The sequence below is a fragment of the Amphiura filiformis genome, chromosome 4 (assembly GCF_039555335.1).
Source record: "Amphiura filiformis chromosome 4, Afil_fr2py, whole genome shotgun sequence".
Taxonomy (NCBI): Eukaryota; Metazoa; Echinodermata; class Ophiuroidea; order Amphilepidida; family Amphiuridae; genus Amphiura; species Amphiura filiformis.
The window spans coordinates 18,680,017-18,697,299 of NC_092631.1; the positions used below are offsets into that span (position 1 = coordinate 18,680,017).

A 17,283-nucleotide genomic window follows, 5' to 3' on the forward strand; every position below is an offset into this window, starting at 1 on the left:
GGTTTCAGACCTCTCTCTCTTTTTATAAAGAAGGCACAGACTCTCAAAGATGAAATTTATTTAAAGGGCAACTTTTTAGTCCAAATTTAGACCCCCCTACTCCAACTTTAAATGGCTGCCACAGAAAATCCGTAAGAGCTACAGACCTCAAATTTGCAGGTACAACATATGACTAAAATATAAAGCAAATCTGAGGGGGTCAGGTGGGGAGCCTCCTTGATTTCATATGGAGTGACCCTGCAATGAAACATTCATGCAATGAAGGAAACAAACTTCCGCACAGGCTCAAAGCCATATAAAAATTCATATCCCGATTTAATCGGACAATTTGGAGTGGTGACTGTACATCATCTTTAATACACTGTTCTTGAATAATTTAAGGTAAGATTCAAAGGAGCCAAATACACGCTGTTTTACCATGTATACCAATGGCGTAGCGTGGATCATCATAATTATTGGGCAGGGGGGTAGGGGCACCGACCATGATTAGGGGCACCGGGTCTGATTGGGGAGGGGGGGCGGCACAGGCCGTTTTTTGGCAATTTTCCTATGTTTTTTTCTAAAATTTTAGATCAACGTGCCCTCCGTGCCCATATGAAGCTATGCCACTGAATTGTAACTGTACATTTCAGAGCTGCTAAAGGTACAACTACCATTGATCCGTGGGGTTGATTTGGACCGAGGGCCGCCTATTGAGAACCCCTGGCCTAAAATGCTTCATGGGCGTCGTTGTGGTGTTTTTTTTTAACTTGATTAACTTTCCTTTTTCAATTGATTATCTGGGAACCGTTGCGCAGGCATATGATATTCGTCTGGGATATCATTGTGCCTTTAGTGTTATTTTAACTAGTTTCATAGCTTTTTGTGGTTTTGATTTTCCAATATTGACCTTGGTAGCCATTTCGTTTGGTCTCCTTTTATTTCTCCATTCCACCTGTCCTTGTCGTAATTATGTTTTTTTATTTTGTTTTTGTTTTTGATGTAACGGGCATCCCTTTAATTTAGTGATTTCACTATTGGGTTTGTCCAGGCTTTCTAGCCTATTGTTATAAATAAATATAAATAAATAAATAAATAAAGTTATAATTGTGATGTGCCCTGAATAATTTAATTTGATGATTTATCTTTGTTTACAAAATTACATGAGTGATGACATGGGGGAATTCCCCTCTCAAATTGAGCAAAACAAGTTGAATCATATTCAATTTGGAATATTTGGAAACCCCCCTGAGGATGTAAAGTGAAGATGATGTCACGGGATTCCCCTCAGGAAGTGATGTCAGGGGATTCCCCTCAGGAAGTGATGTAATGAGAAAGGTTAATGCTATAATTAAGGCTTGGGAATTTCCAAGATCACATTTGGCTATTAATATTTGGGATTTCCCCTGCTTGATATATAAGAAAATGTAAACACAATTATTGTCACAGTTTATAGTGTTGATCTGGGCTAGCTAGCTAATATGCTGACAGTCCAATTCCTTCAAAGAAAGGAAATTGCAAACCAGAAATATTTTATGTAGTCAAAGTACTACTATTTACCAGTGTTGTCGGAGAAGATCTAGAATACGTCAAAGAACGTACTTCTTCCAAGAAAGGAATATATATTTATTGCTGAAGTCTGGTGTTTTAATTCAACGCAACTGTCAATATAAGTGGGGACAACTGCATCGCAGTCCTGCTTCCTGAAGATATTGTGTGAAAGGTGGAAATAGCACCAAGTTTGAAGAAAGCAGCGCAAGGATTTAGGCGTTTGGAGAACGGCGCAAGGAGATAAGAGTTTTGTGTGAGGATTTCATTTGCAAGGATTTTATCAATGCAAGTGTACAAAGGAGTTCGCTGATTTTCGCAGGACAAGTGAATAAGGATATATTACGTCAGTCGTCCAGAACATTGCAAGAACTTTATGATCACCAAGAAGAAGAATGCTGGCTAAGTACTAAATAGTTAAAGAGTGATTATATTTGATTATTGTGTATGTGCATTTGTTGTCATATATTGTACCAATCATAACGTGCTTTCAATTAAAGACTTAGGTTTTGTTAGCTTTATAATCAAACAGTGTATTTGTGTTGTGCATTTGTGTGAGTTCGGGTAAAAGGTGATTTTGGCCTTGAGTCAAGTACGACTCGTAACATAATATATAGCCTATTCAGTTTATTCATTGGTGCTTCCAGAAAGGGTCGGTGGGGCCTGTAACTCTTTCGCCCTTACTGTGGTCAAAAATAACCACAGACGTAGTTGGTTCAAAATGGTCTCGGGAAAAATGAGGAGCCTTTCGATTAAAATATAATTTTCGAAAAAAGGGCAATGACCCTCAGTGACCTTAATTATTGCAGTCTGCTATCCAATGACTCCAAAGTTTTATTTCATGTTTTTCTGCAAATGATCCAATTTATGACTTCCTTTTTTGCAATCTTTACCCATTGGCCCCTTCCTATTATTTTACCTAGGCATCTACCCAATCATCCTCGTGGTCCCCATTTATTCAGCTAGTGTTGTACCAAATAGTGGGTCATTTGGGTAATAGGGGACGAAGAAAATGGGTTATTGGGCAGAACTTGTCTATAAAAAGGTGATCTAGACACATCCGTCACCTGCATAGTGTAAGTGCCCAACCCTGGTCCGGACGTAAAACATATAAAACGAACGAAACAAGGTTAATAGATTTTAGAAATCTATTTTTTTTATAAAACAATTTGCATAATTCGAATAGAAAACTCATGAAAATTTTTAAAAAAATTGAAAATTTTTGAAAAATTTGAAGAAAAATAATGACAAAATTGGGTCATTCAGTGAGAGGTTATCAGAAATTTTCTCAAAATTATTGATAAAGGTGGTGTTTTTTTTTTAATTTGGTGACATGTGTTCAGTAAAACAAGAAAGGGGGTCATTGGATGAGAGGGAGTTGAAAAACGGGGGTCAATGTGGCCGCACATCCCCGTCACCCATTTTTAGTGAGTACCACATGAGCTGAAATCATATTGATATCAACATGTTATGAGGTTGGGACAGAAAATGCACTTGATGAATCAGAGCTAGAGGGCTGAAACAAGAAACAAATGGTCATCAGAAAAGTATTTAGAACCGAAATTCTATCGAGGACGACCAGTAATGCCAGTGTGTCTAGCTTCAAGCACAGTTGTAAATTGAATGGATTTCATTATAGTACTGAGTGTGGAGGAATTTTGAAAAAGCGTAAAACAGGTCCCAGGTCACTCAGTAGCAGTCATACATGGAGAAATTAACTTAACTATAACTTTTTCATAATGAGTTCTTGCGTTTATTTTATGACTCAGCAACTACCAGATCCTAAGGTGGATTTACCTGTTGAAGGTACAGGGGTATAGATTTAATATAATTATTCCTTTATGAAGTGTCTCTACTAATAGCCTATTATCTTATTAACCACAAAAGAGTCAGCGCCCATGGTCAAAATATGACATTTAAATGTCTGAAATTGAGTGATGATTTTGTTTATAGATACTAAATATTCGTGTGTTATGTATTCTGCACACCAATGAAGTTTGTACTCCATTTAGTTTTAAAGAAATAGCCGCAGTTAAACTGTGACATTTTAGGTAAAAAATTAGAAGATTCCTTCAATAGGGTGACTGTTGCCTTGGAAACGGAATTGACATGTTACACATTTGACAACATAGCAGAAAAGATTCTTTTGAACATTTTGACACTGTATATGATTTGTCTTCAACATCTGTTCAACGACGTGAAAATTTCACGAGGCTGGTCTCTATACTGAGGGTGATTTTTAGTGTATGACCATTAGCCTTTTCGAGATATGATGGACACAATAGGATGGCGCTGCACGAAGTGCGTCAAGTCTTTTGCTGGGTTTTACCCAGATTGAAGACTGCCCTCGTATTGTGTACGGCATACTTCGAAAAGGCTAATGGTGCACCATAGGATAACGGTTAGTAGTCCGGTGTAGGAATCTGTCTAAAAACTATAACATATTAGTGTTTAGACAATTCTTGTTTCCTTGCTTTATTGTTATATGGGTGGCTTCTTTGATTGTAGTAATTTTCTTATTTCTTTTCCTTAGAAAGTAAGCTGAATTTGATTCACTTGTATTAGCTTTGCTTGCACGGGAGACTTCAAGATGCCGCCAAAACAAGTCGCTAGCAAAGGAACCAACAGCCAAGGCAACACGTACACTTCTTATGATGATGGTGGCTACGCATACCACAACACGAATAAAACTTCAGCTGGTGAGACATGGAGCAGTAACTATTACTCCCCAAAGGGCGATGGTGCAGCATTTTATAAGAGCTCAGGCAGCAAGGGAGAATCGTTCTATCAGAACCAGTCTGGTGAGAGAACTTACCAAGACAAGAAGTAGACTCTTTCTTTGTTGCAGGGAGGTAAGTTGCAATTGTCAAGTTTTTAGCGGGTTTTTAGCTGTCGGACAAGTTTAGAATTGTCAAGCTTTCGTTAAGAGTAGCTCGGACTTCCTTCAGGCAAAGTACCTATGTATGCCACCCCTTGCCTACTGGTGGCTCTGAAAAGAGCCGTTCACTGAAGACTGCCCCTTGTCAACAGTGAACAGGCAGGCTTCGCCATCGGTGGGTCTCTCATGCTTCTTACACAGATAGCCTTGTTTTGCCATGTATTATTTGCTGCTGTGTATATTTTTTGTTAGTGTGTGGGAGGCTCATGGATGTTTACATCGATGAGTCTCTTACACACCAGGCTCTTCACAGGCATCTCCATCTTTGGATGGAGATGGTTGTGTATAGTTTATTTTGGTTTCAGTGTATTTTTTGCTATATGATAATAATAGTGTCATTTATTTGTCATGTAAAATTGTAGTTTCAAAATGTGTGGTATTTTATTTGATGAGAATAATGTATTTAGTGTGGTCATAATATTACATTGGTTATTTGTCTTTTGCATTGATTATGTTCAAGGGGCATGGGAGGCCCACGGATTGGCTCTTATGCTACATCGGTGGGTCTCTCATGCTTCTTGCATAGACATCCCCGCCCATCCTTTGGATGGAGTAGGTTTTGTTTTTGTTTGAGTTTAGATTGGTTATGCCATGTATTTCTGCTGCTGAGTATATATTTTTTTTGTGTGTGTGTGGGAGGCTCATGGATGTGTTTACATCGATGAGTCTCTCACACACTCTACACTGGCATCTCCATCTTTGGATGGAGATGGTTGTGTACCTTGAAATATTTTGATATTATTAGTGTCATTTTTATTATATTAAACTGTATTTTATCTTGTATATTGATGTATATTGATGATGCCGGTGTGAGGTGCACCGACAGTCCCCCTGGGGATTTTGTCGGTGGGCCTCTCACTGGTGTTACTCTTGCCATTCTAATGTTGTTTGCTTGCAGCTGGTCTGCTGTTTTATGCATATTATTGTTTGTATAATTCTTAAGTTAAAATCATTTATTGTAAATTAAGTTTGGTAGTTTTTAAATCTGTAAAGCGCATTGAGGAATCTGAGATTCACAATGCGCTATATAAATGCTGTTTTATTATTATTATTATTATTATTATTATTATTATCTGCTAATGTAAAAGGTTTGGTGACTCTTTTTTGTCTCGTCTGATCTTTTTCAGAAAGATACTCTATATGAAATCACTATGTCTGTATGTGCACACTAATTTTATGTCAGCAGTGGCGTAGCTAGGGGCTGTGGAGCCCAGGGCTAAGGATACATAATGCCCCAGCCCCCAATTAGTGAAACAATTGTGCGGAGGAGCAAGCGAAAATTTGGACAAATATGGCCTATACCAATAATTAATTTTGGTTGTAATGAATTCGAATATCGGTCTTAAAATGATCTTTCAAATAATTTTGTGGTGAATTGCCGAAAAACGGTTTGTGCCGTGCCACCCATCAGACCCGGTGCCCCCGCTCCCATATGATGACCCACGCTACGCCACTAGTCAATTCTTTATGAATAGTTTTTGCAACGTAAAACTATTATTTAACCCTGCGTGGTTGTTTCTTCTTTTGTTAATTCCAGATTTCAGAATGTAACTTTTTGGACAGCTGAACCTACTATTTTGTTTGCTTTGTTGCTGCTATGCCACTGGAATCCATCATTTTGATTGACAAGAGAATAATTATGATTACTTTAATTTCAAATCGGTCTTTTTTAGTTTTTTCACCTGAGATAAACATAAACTACTTGACTTTCACTGGAGTAATGTTTCAACCCTACATTAACTGTCAATTATAGTCTATACTATCTGTCAACAAGAACATTCCTTGACATAATTGGACAAACGTAATTCGTTGATGGGATGACAAAACAAATACACACTGCTTGATATTTTAGCAATGCTACTCCCGATTCCAGAAAAATACAGCATATATTACAAACTAATTATATTTACCTTATCTAAAAAAATAGCATTCAAACACCCTTCGAAACATGGCATTTGAATATTATTCGAATGCTATTTGAATACTGTACACGATAGCCGTCAGATTATTTATAATCAGTGATAATAGAAATGATTGCTGCACATATAGCCATCGAATGGTATATACCATTCGGGATAGCCTTCGAATGGCATTATACTCTTCGTGCATGTAATTGAAGACTATTCCGAATGGTATAATTGAAGGCTATATTGAACATACTGCAGTTACTGTCCGTTTTCCTATACACAATACACAGTGCTCTCACCATTGACGCGTGACCTCTACAAATGATGTATGTTGGAAGAATGGGCACTTGCCTAGTTAACATCACTGTGTGAAAAATAACCAGCCAATATTTAACTTATTCTCCAAACTTCTAGCAAATATATTTCTCTAACATGACCTAAAATTACAGCTAGGTTAGATGTTCAGAAATAGTCGCACTTTTGTAAAATATGAGTGAGGGCAAGGCATAGCTAGCCAACTCCCCGTGTTAATTGAATGGAGATTTGACCGAAAATATTGGTATCGAACCGCTCACTTCTGAAGGATGCCACAAAAAAACGATACAAGCTACATTCCAACTATTCTCTGGCAATCATCATGATGAGTTTTTATATAGTATGCCGAAATTGGGTACTGTAGGTGATTGACAAAGGGTCGCACTTTTGTGTTTTAGGAAGGATATGTAAACGACAGATAACACCAAAAATATGAAGAAATTATTTCCAACAATTCCAAGTCAACAATCATTATGTTGCTCATTTTCAAGAATGCTGGTTAACAAAAAGCAGGCCATTGTCTCATTTCGTGAACAAAGGTCCACTACCATTGTTTCCTTGCGTTTCCTTTATAATCGGTTACCCAACTGAAGCTGTATTATAGCAGCTCATTGCTATATCGCACATATAAAACAGACACATGTGCACAGCCAGAGAAGATCCGATTTAATCAGTTGAGCTGTTTCAATGAGTGTTATCTTGGTTTAATAGCTTTTAATGGGGTTTAAGTCCTGCAAAGGTCGAGGTGAATTCTACTGTAGACATGACTGCATCATGATGATATATTACTTTCGAAGGTTGCCAAACACCATGTAGCCGAGTAAGTCGTGCACACTTAAATGTGGTACATTGCAAGCAATCATGGAGTTCTTGACTTGATATAAAAGCTGGATGGGTACATTATGTATAATGAAAAACAGAGATAAAAAGAATTTATCGCGTCTGATGTCACTGTCAATTACGATCCTTGATTGGTTTACACAGGTTAATAGCGCGTAAAAGGAAGGCCGATTTATCTGGTGCCGATCGGAGAAAAGGAATAGCATAAAATGGTGAAAAAATACGTACTTTTACAAGGCAAAAAGCAACTTTTCTAGGCATTGTTGACATGGTGCCTTCGTGAAAGAAAGTTTCCTACTATAAAGACCTAACTTTTGGATGGTTTGTAAGTTTGAAGGTGCAAAATTAACAATAAGGCGCCCGGTTATACCACCGCGTTCAGCAAGTCATCATCACGACACTTGTAAACAAACCGTGCTCGAGTTTGATTGACAGATGACGTCAGACGCGATAAATTCTTTTTATCTCTATCTTTCATTATACCTTATGTGGTATCCATGTCTAGGAAGAATTCTGACGGCTCACTACAAAAGTCTGGTCAAGAGTTAAAAGAAATCAAGATCGACCTAACATTTGTTTGCACTTAGCTCCTATTCAAGCCAAATGCGTTGTACTGTGACCAATAAATGATCATTGCTTTTGTCCGCCAAATTCGAATTCAAATGAGTATGTGTGTCGCGGGTTTGAATAAGTTGATTGCGATGACCATCAATTGTACTCAATGGTCAACAATGGTAGGCATAAATCAATGTGAGGTTGAAGTCAGATTACCTGACAGGGTAGGACAGGGAAAGGTGTCCCGAGTAACCAGCGATGGCTGAATTGAGTCAAATGCAGAGAGAGAGATTTGTTGGTTTGGTAGAGGCAGGCTTTTCGATGCAAGCTAACCAGAGAGTTCTTGGAAACAGAGGGGGTGGATACTCTCGACTGGCCTGCAAAGAGCCCTGACCTTAATCCACTAGAACACCTGTGGGACACTCTTAAGACGAAAGCTAACAAGGCAATCAAGCCTGACACCACCTTAGAAGGCCGTCGGCGCATCCTGCTCAGGAAATGGATAAGACATCTTGTTCAGAGCATGCGACGACGAATCCAGGCAGTGATAGACAGTGATGGTGGGCACACCAAGTATTGAGATGTCAGCAGGAAGAGTTCATGAGATAAGTCAGAGATAAGTAAAGGGTAGCAAGTATTGAAGTTGGTAATCGAAGGAGTAAAATAAAGTAAAGTTCATGGTTAGTAAACAGAGCACATCGGTGTCATTTGTCTTCATTTTATGTGTGTGTGTACACGACGAACGCATTTGGCTTGAATAGGAGCTAAGTGCAACTTTCAAAATCCGACTTGAAGCCACTCAAGCGCCCATAACTCGACCAAATGATATCGTAGAACAACAGAAGAGGTATCAAAATGCGCAGGAGAAAGCTGCGCTTTATATACATTAAATAAGTTTTTGCTATATATTTCAGTTCCCGATATATCTGACCATCTATAATCGTTTCGATACTTTCTGGGTTGAGTTTATTTTGTCTTGTGAATGCAAGAAAGTCGTTCATGCAATAGCTGCCCTTTGTCGCACCTATATTAAAGGTGTCAAGTGTTGAGGAGCATTTGGTTTTGAGATCCTTCGATGAGCAAGTTTAATCACCCGATGAACAATCTCAAAACCCAATACCTCGTGAGATAAGTTTTGGGCTTCCTCTGCTAATGCAATTTAAAATCTAACATGAGCCAACCGTTGCACATACAGCTTTCTTGTCTTTCTTTGTCTTGCCAATGTAATGTTTGGTTACACGTTTTACTAAGGACGTACCATTTGATTTTTAGGGGAGGGCATGGGAGTTTGGGTCGGGCGAAATTTTTTTCGCCGCCGAAATTATTTTATTTTCAATTTTAATGTGTACTTCTATGCAGAGTTTGGTGGGTGAATGTTTTATTCAATGGTTAGGCAACTTTTTTGTACGCCTCGTTAGTGGGCGAATTTTTTAAAGGTTTATTACCCCCCCTAGAAATCAAGTAAGAATGGCCCCTTCCGAAATTTCTAGTCTAGTAATACCGAAATAAGTACCAACATTATCCATATGACATCAATATGAAATCATAACATTATGTTGAAAATCCAAACAATGTAATATTGGCCAAAATAACGAGGGTTGATATGCAAAAGCAGACATATTATTCACAAATGAGGACATTAGGAAACGAATTTGGAGAAAACCTTCTGTTAATAAAATACTATGCTGAGCCACCAGCCTGGGTGGCTCACGCTCCAGTAATGTCAGATGATTGAGCTTAGTAATACATCAAAGAATGTCTTCCAATTCATGAAAACAAATAGATAATCAGCTTATCGGATTAAAAGCTTAGAGGGAAGGTCTTGCTGCTCAGCGAGTGTTTGTAATTATCAGAAGGTTTTCTCCAAATTCATTCTCTAATAAAGCTATGGAATATAGTCGAAGCTAGCTGTCCAATGAAATGCAATGAAGGATATAAAGATTCATGCAATGAAGGATATGAAGTTTCCTGCATTGAATGAAGGGAATAAAGTTCTCGCAATGAATGAAATAAAGAATCATGCAATAATGGAAATAAAGATTCATGCAATAGTGGAAATAAAGATTCATACAATAATGGAAATAAAGATTCATACAATGAAGAAAATAAAGATTCATGCAATGAATGAAATAAAGAATCATGCAATAATGGAAATAAAGAATCATGCAATAATGGAAATAAAGATTCATGCAATGAAGAAAATAAAGATTCATGCAATGAATGAAATAAAGAATCATGCAATAATGGAAATAAAGATTCATGCAACGAATGAAATAAACAGTCGTCTTAGGGCATTTAAATACAGGCACTTACTTTAATACCCACGTGACCAGATGGGCGCTGACATTACAGCGTCCAGACAGTCTGGAAAAGTGACCTTTTGCACAGCAGGTGGTCTTCCTGTGTATTTCAATTGGAAACGCCGGATGCATGTCCAAATTTTCTAGCAAATTTGTCATTTTTTTGCAACTTTGTAGTATTATTGTAAGAGTTTCCGTCGATAATTTTTTTCCGTCGATCAAATCTTTCAAAATTTAGTTCTTGAAAACATACTAAACAAGCAATGTCTTTAAAAAAGACAATGCCTCCAAGATACCAGTGGGCACCTTTTGTTATTAGTTAAGGAGACACTTATAATGCTAGCTTTAAGGTAACGCTATTGGATATAGATTTTTGTCTGATTGAAATATGTGAGCCCATTCTCTCCTGATTACAAGACTGAAACTTTTATTTTAATCGGATATTCGGTTACCAAAATATGGCCTGTCAAAATCGGTTCTTACATTATGCAGACTGGCAGACTGGCAGACTGTGGCAGACTGGCAGACTGGATGGCAGACTGGATTGTTGCATGTTCATGAAATACTTTCCATCATTATAAAACTGTTATTTTTTACAACAGTTGCTGTGTATTATAGTTCCTATTGTATTGAGCAATATATATTTGGGTTGACCCTCATGCTAGGAATTCATCCTCTTGTGTTCCTAGTATTATAATGGATAATAGTGTCACTAGATCCACAACATGCTCATCTATTAGGGGCACAGTTACACATTTGTACAGTCATTGAATGACCTTTCAAAATATGGGGATAAAAACTCATACTCTGCAACTTCAGGTCAAATTTTGCACTATGATTGTTTAATTCAGGTTATTGGGCTATGCCATTGGGATGTGGTCTTTGTGGTCCATAGTGTGTGGTGGCCTAGATTTATGATAAATAGGATGGAAAGTGGTTGTCAAATCCTAATAGTGTTAGTGACCCTACAGACTTTTTATTCAATGTAAAATATTTGATGTAACATATCTACAGTACTATTTTTTAAATCTATTCCCATTCTATTTCCAGTATTTAAATGTTTAGGGGCTGTGCAATATTTATGAGCCCCCCAGTGTGTGTGTGTGTGTGGGGGGGGGGGGGTAAATCGATTTTACGTCAGACATTTGTTGTGGCTTGTTGTCTCGCTTTCCTTCACACCAATTTTTATGAACCTGCAACAATCTGTGGCAATTTGAGCCTGTATGACCCTGACATGACCTTGATATTTTTTGTCCACTATTTATAGGGGTAGTTCTAACCTGACATTACTACCACTACTGCACTAGTATACCAAATGGTATATTTTGATACTAGTCTTATATTCTAACCCAGTCTGCCCCAGTCGGCCAGTCTGCCACAGTCTGCCAGTCGGCCAGTCTGCTTAATGTAAGAACCGTGTCAAAATGGCACGTAACCAAGAAGTTGGCAACAACTTTCTTTTATTTTTGAATGTTGTCAGGTAGGCCTTATTTTCTAATTATATATGCAACAATTATACAAAGTAAAATGTTCAGATCGGCTACAAAATAAGATATAAAACCCATGGATGCCTTTGGCAAATTTCCATTTGCATAATTAATTAGGGCCCTAATCAACTTTTCTAATAAGTGGCCCTAATTAATTATGCAAATTGAAATTTGCCAAAACGCAACCGTAATTTTGTAGTATAGTATGTGTTCTACCCATGTACCATGCCTCAGTGCCATAGCTCTTTTAATTGTATCTGATTATCTGAAATCTTTACTTTGCATAATTCATGCATGTAATTAGAAAATCATCTGGCAACTGGACTTGTCAAAATATAGAAAATAAAAAGAAAGTTGTTGCCAATTTTTTGTTTTGGTTTCGCGCCATTTTGACAGGCCATATCTCAAGAACCGAATGTAATCTACAGGGCATAAGCTTTAACATACTATAGTATAATTTAAATAGAAAGAAAATCTAAATTTGTGCATTAGCCAATAGGGCCACGGTCACCTAAAGCCATCTTGCAATCTTGCAGATAATTCTGATGTATGAAATAAGACCTTCAAACTTTCAGATATGAAGAGTTCCAGATACAGGCAGCCGTTTCTGTTTTTTAAATGTAGGCCTAAGTTGTATCAAGAGTCATTTCTTGTGGATTTTTTGACTGAAAATTACGATTGTAACGTTTCAGAGTAACACATTTTCGTATCAGATTATTTTATGCTTGTTTATTATATTTTGTATTCAGGACTAAAATAATATTAATATTATTATATTTAGGGGGGTCTTTTCATAGGCCATTACTTTTTTGTATGTGTAATTGAATAAAAAATCAAAAACATTATTGTTTTGTTTTTTTTCCTTCATTTGTGCTTTGTTTTGCATCGAAAGGGCCAATATCAACACCTTGTTTGTAAGAAGTATTGTGTGGGGAAAGATGATTCTTGCATTTTATTTTCATTTTTATCTTAACAAACAAAAAGCAAATTTCTCAGTCATAGTCTTGAAACGGTCATGGGTATGCATGCAAAAATATTGCAACAGTACTCAGTAGAATGTAAAAAACTGACATACATACCACCAACATGACCAACCACGCATGGGAATTGGGGAAGCAAATACTTTAAAACGAATTATTCCGAATTATATCAACGCAATAAAATTGCAATACTTTAGTACATGTATTTGAACAGCAATGAAGCCGGCCATAGGCGCGGCTAGGAGTATCATACCATACATTGCAGTTCAAATGCAACATCATCATGATGACATGCCGTGTGTACGTTGAACACGGCACAGCACATACATCTCGTATGCAGAGAAATCAAATAGCTAGCCGGTCTTTTCAATCCCATCATTTCAACCTATTAGTATTATTATGATGTAGACACGCATGCACGATGATTGCGGCCTAGTCGAGCCTATCCTGCCTGCCAGTCGGCCTGCTGACTCACCGCGTATTAAATGGCACAAAAATACCTCAAATTTTGCACAAAACAATCCATGATGTCAAATTATCACATCCAAAGTGTCGCCATGAACGTCAGCTTCAACTTCTCCAGCCAAAGTTTTTCCATTGATAATCAGATTTCATGTAATCATGAAATTAAACCTTGTTTGATGTGTATTCCCATTGTCACAGCATAACGGTTTTCCGACTTGTCTTCAACGATAAAGCTGCTGATGAGCGCTGAGCACTACAACCTAATATTAAAGACCGAATTAAAAAGACTAGTTTGCGTTTGACGTCATGACAAAGGCGCGCCGTGATTGGTTGCCGTCCTGCAGGACGGCATACGCAAGCTAGTCTTTTTAATTCGGTCTTCAGTTATACAACATGTGAGCTTGAAAAAATTCTAATGCATAATTCATGAACTTGATAGACCCACACCATTGTCGCCACGTGCTAGGTGTTTCTAGAATCCCTATAGAATAATATTAATTTTAATGCTAATTTATTGCACATGCTGAGGAAGCGTGATTACCTTTTTGAACATTCGGAAATGGCGATAGGCGAATTTATGTATGGCGCAGAGAGGTGGGGGAAATATATTGGGCTCTCGATATTGGGCGGAAATTAGAGTACTTGTCAGAATATAAATTTGTACAATCGGCCTACATGCCGCGCAATGTGCGACATTTTAGGTGTCAATTTCAAAGCAAATCTACCTCCTGCGGAGGCAGAAAAAACAGAATCCCTCATGGTATAATTATTTTGCCTATTAAATTTTCAGCAATTTTGATGATATTTGTCTGAAAAATTCCTATCTCTTAGCATTGCAGCACGTCTACAGATCATTTGGTGGTCTTGGTATGGCCGCGCCCATGGTCACGTGGCCATTAAATTTAGTGCCTTTTATTTAATACCCTATAGCAACTGATAAAGAATCATGCAATAATGGAAATAAAGATTCGTGCAATGAATGAAATAAAGATTCATGCAATGAAGGAAATAAAGATTCATGCAATGAAGGAAAAACATATAGGGAAGTCAAATTGAAGAATCCCTTTTAAAGCCATTCTTGTTTTGAGGGTTGGAGAGATGTCAATATGCTTGAGGAATCTCTTCTTCATCCATGATGATCACAAATCTGTAAAATCAACCAGATTAAAATACATAATCGACCTTAGTAGGTAAGGGGCTGTGCAATAATCATGTGTACACCTCTGGGTGGTAAATTCTCAAAATGGTCTGCCAAAAACCTTTGCCCCCCTTGACGTACCAAAAATCTTTGCGCCTCCCCCCTCCACCTCCCCTTGACACATGGAATATTTAAAACCTTAAATTGTCTTATCATACAATGCGAGCGTAGCGAGCAGGAAATTTCGCATATTTGAACATGTTTGTGAGCGTTTTCATACAACTCTTTAGGGCGTAGAAACGGTGCCCAAAACATCTTTGCCAAAAATTGCTTGCCAACCCCCCCCCCTGTTTCGACCTGCCATAAATGTTTGCCCCCCCCCCGTTTTAGTCTGCCAAAACTCTTTGCCCCGTCCTATAATTGACCATCCCGGAGTAGGCTACACGTGATAATTGTACCACCCTAAAGCCTAGTCGAAATAAAAATGTTGAAGCTCGTTGCTTACATTTTATCTCAGAATATGTGATTATCAGAGTTTGTACACATTTTTGAATAGCTGAGCAGATTAATATTTACATCATAATGTTTCAATGATTTCCAATCTCTAATAGACTTTGTCACGTGTTATATGATTGCATCATGTATATTAAAATAATATGTTCGCCCAATAAAAAAAAACACTACAAATTTACAATTACAAAAAAAAATCACGACTTTGACATCATTAAAATTCCTTTCCCCCTCCACCATGACACTCGGAACTTCTGATCTCCATTTTGATAAAATAAAGTTTCGGATAATCAAACCCCTATACATACTCCTGCATTATTTTTCCGAATTTAGAGTTAATTGCTGAAAACTGTGACTGCTCAATATATATATTTGGCAATGGTCCCGACTGATAAATAGGCCTAATTGTCATAGGTGCCTACTCTTGCGAAACTTCCTAGCAAAGGCGTACTGTTTGTACATAGTTTCAGTTTCATGCAATGAAAGATTCATGCAATGAAGGAAACAAAATCATGCAATTTAAAAGAAAAATATAGATAAAAACTGATAAAGAAACAAACTTCCGCACAGGCTCAAAGTCAAAGCCATAGAAAAATTCTGATTCAGTCTGACAATTTTGATTGATAACAGTACATCATGTTACATCGTTCTGTGATGATTGAAGGTAAGAGCGAATACTTTTCATTTCAAAAGGAGCCAAATACACACTGTTTTGCCATATATAGGCCTACTGTACATTTCAAAGCTGCTTAAGGGTGGTCTTAACCCTGGAATTATGGAAACTTTCGGGCTTCATAACTGCTAAATTATTAGTCTAAAGAATATAAAAGTATACATTTTTAGACTGGAAATGACTTGCTGCAAAATGAGCATTTTGACCCAAATTGGACCTCACAGATGAATTCATCAAGTCATTTCCATTCTAAAAATGTATACTTTTATATTCTTTAGACTAATAATTTAGCAGTTATGAGGCCCGAAAGTTTTCATAATTCCAGGGTTCAGACCAACCTTAAGGGCTCGGAGAGCGACTTATCACGTACTGGGGTATTTATATTGTGGGATTTAAGAGCAAATCTATAGCGAATTACTATAGAGTTATGTCCTTACAGTCCTGGTGCAGGAGTCTTGTGAAAGAGCAGAGAATTGAAGATAGCTTTTACCGACTTGATTTCTGAACACATTTCTTGGTGGTGTATATCAAGTTAATAGTGTATTTTTTTTTTATAATACGAGAACTTTTTGATATTGCAATTGAGATGAATGGGAGATATTGGTCTAGAAGTTGAGAGGAGGTAGTGGATACTTGGGGACCGGGGATGCGATGTAAACTTATTGTATGGTTTTGTGTATAGTGTGCCCAACTGTTTCACCGTATATTATTTATTATGTTAGTTTGTTTATATGTCAAATTTGGTGTCAATATAATTGCACGAGTTTTCTCTGTGCAACGATACCTTCATCTTTGTTGTTACTTGTTTTATATTAGAGTTATGAACGTTTAAAATGGTATCGAGACTTTTGGGACACCCTGTACTACACTAAAAAGTACTTCATTATTTTATTTGTATTACCGTCCACTCATAACTCACAATACCCTACATCATGGGTACTTTTTCTTTGTACGCCAATTTCCTTTTTAAAGGATTTTTTTACACGATGTGATGCCAGCTATCGATAATCACGTAAAATAAAAGCATAAAATAAAAACGAAACCGGGGCCAAGCTTGCACCACGTATTTTTATATAATCACGTGATATATTTGACAACATGACTTTATAACCAGAAATGTCCTGATGTTAATTTCTTGATCGTAGTATTACCTAGCAAACACAAAAACGTTTTTAAAACGTTTTAAATAAGTTATATTTTGGGTTTTGGTTTAGGTAAAAACGTTTTAATAACATTAAAATGTCGGGTTATATAAAGGTCATGAAATCGTTTTAAAACGTTTTGTATGAAAACACACTACAACAATATTTTTAAAATGTTTTTGAAATGGCATTGTAAACTATTTTTGCAAATATTTTTGGCCAAATATTTTGCCAACACTTAAATAACATTATGTTAAAATATTTGCACCCAGCAAACACAGAAATGTTCTTTAAATGTTTTTTACAAAACGTTTTAATAACATTTAAATGTCGGGTTATATAAAGATCGTGAAAACATTTTAAAAACGTTATTGTAAATATTTTTTCAACCCCAAAATAACATTCTGTTTAGAATGATTTGTACCAAGTTTTCAAAAATGTTTTTGGAATGTTATTAAAACGTTTTTATACTCTTTATATAACCCGACAGTTAAATGTTTTCTGTA

The 17,283-nt window shown here is 37.0% G+C and overlaps 1 long non-coding RNA gene across 1 annotated transcript; it reads left to right on the plus strand.

Moving 5' to 3' along the window:
• The first annotated feature begins 244 nt into the window (after positions 1-244).
• On the plus strand, positions 245-8,776 carry LOC140150642 (uncharacterized). Its single transcript, XR_011858827.1, has 3 exons — positions 245-381; positions 4,061-4,379; positions 6,003-8,776. It is a non-coding gene; the product is annotated as an uncharacterized lncRNA (long non-coding RNA).
• The last annotated feature ends 8,507 nt before the right edge of the window (positions 8,777-17,283 follow it).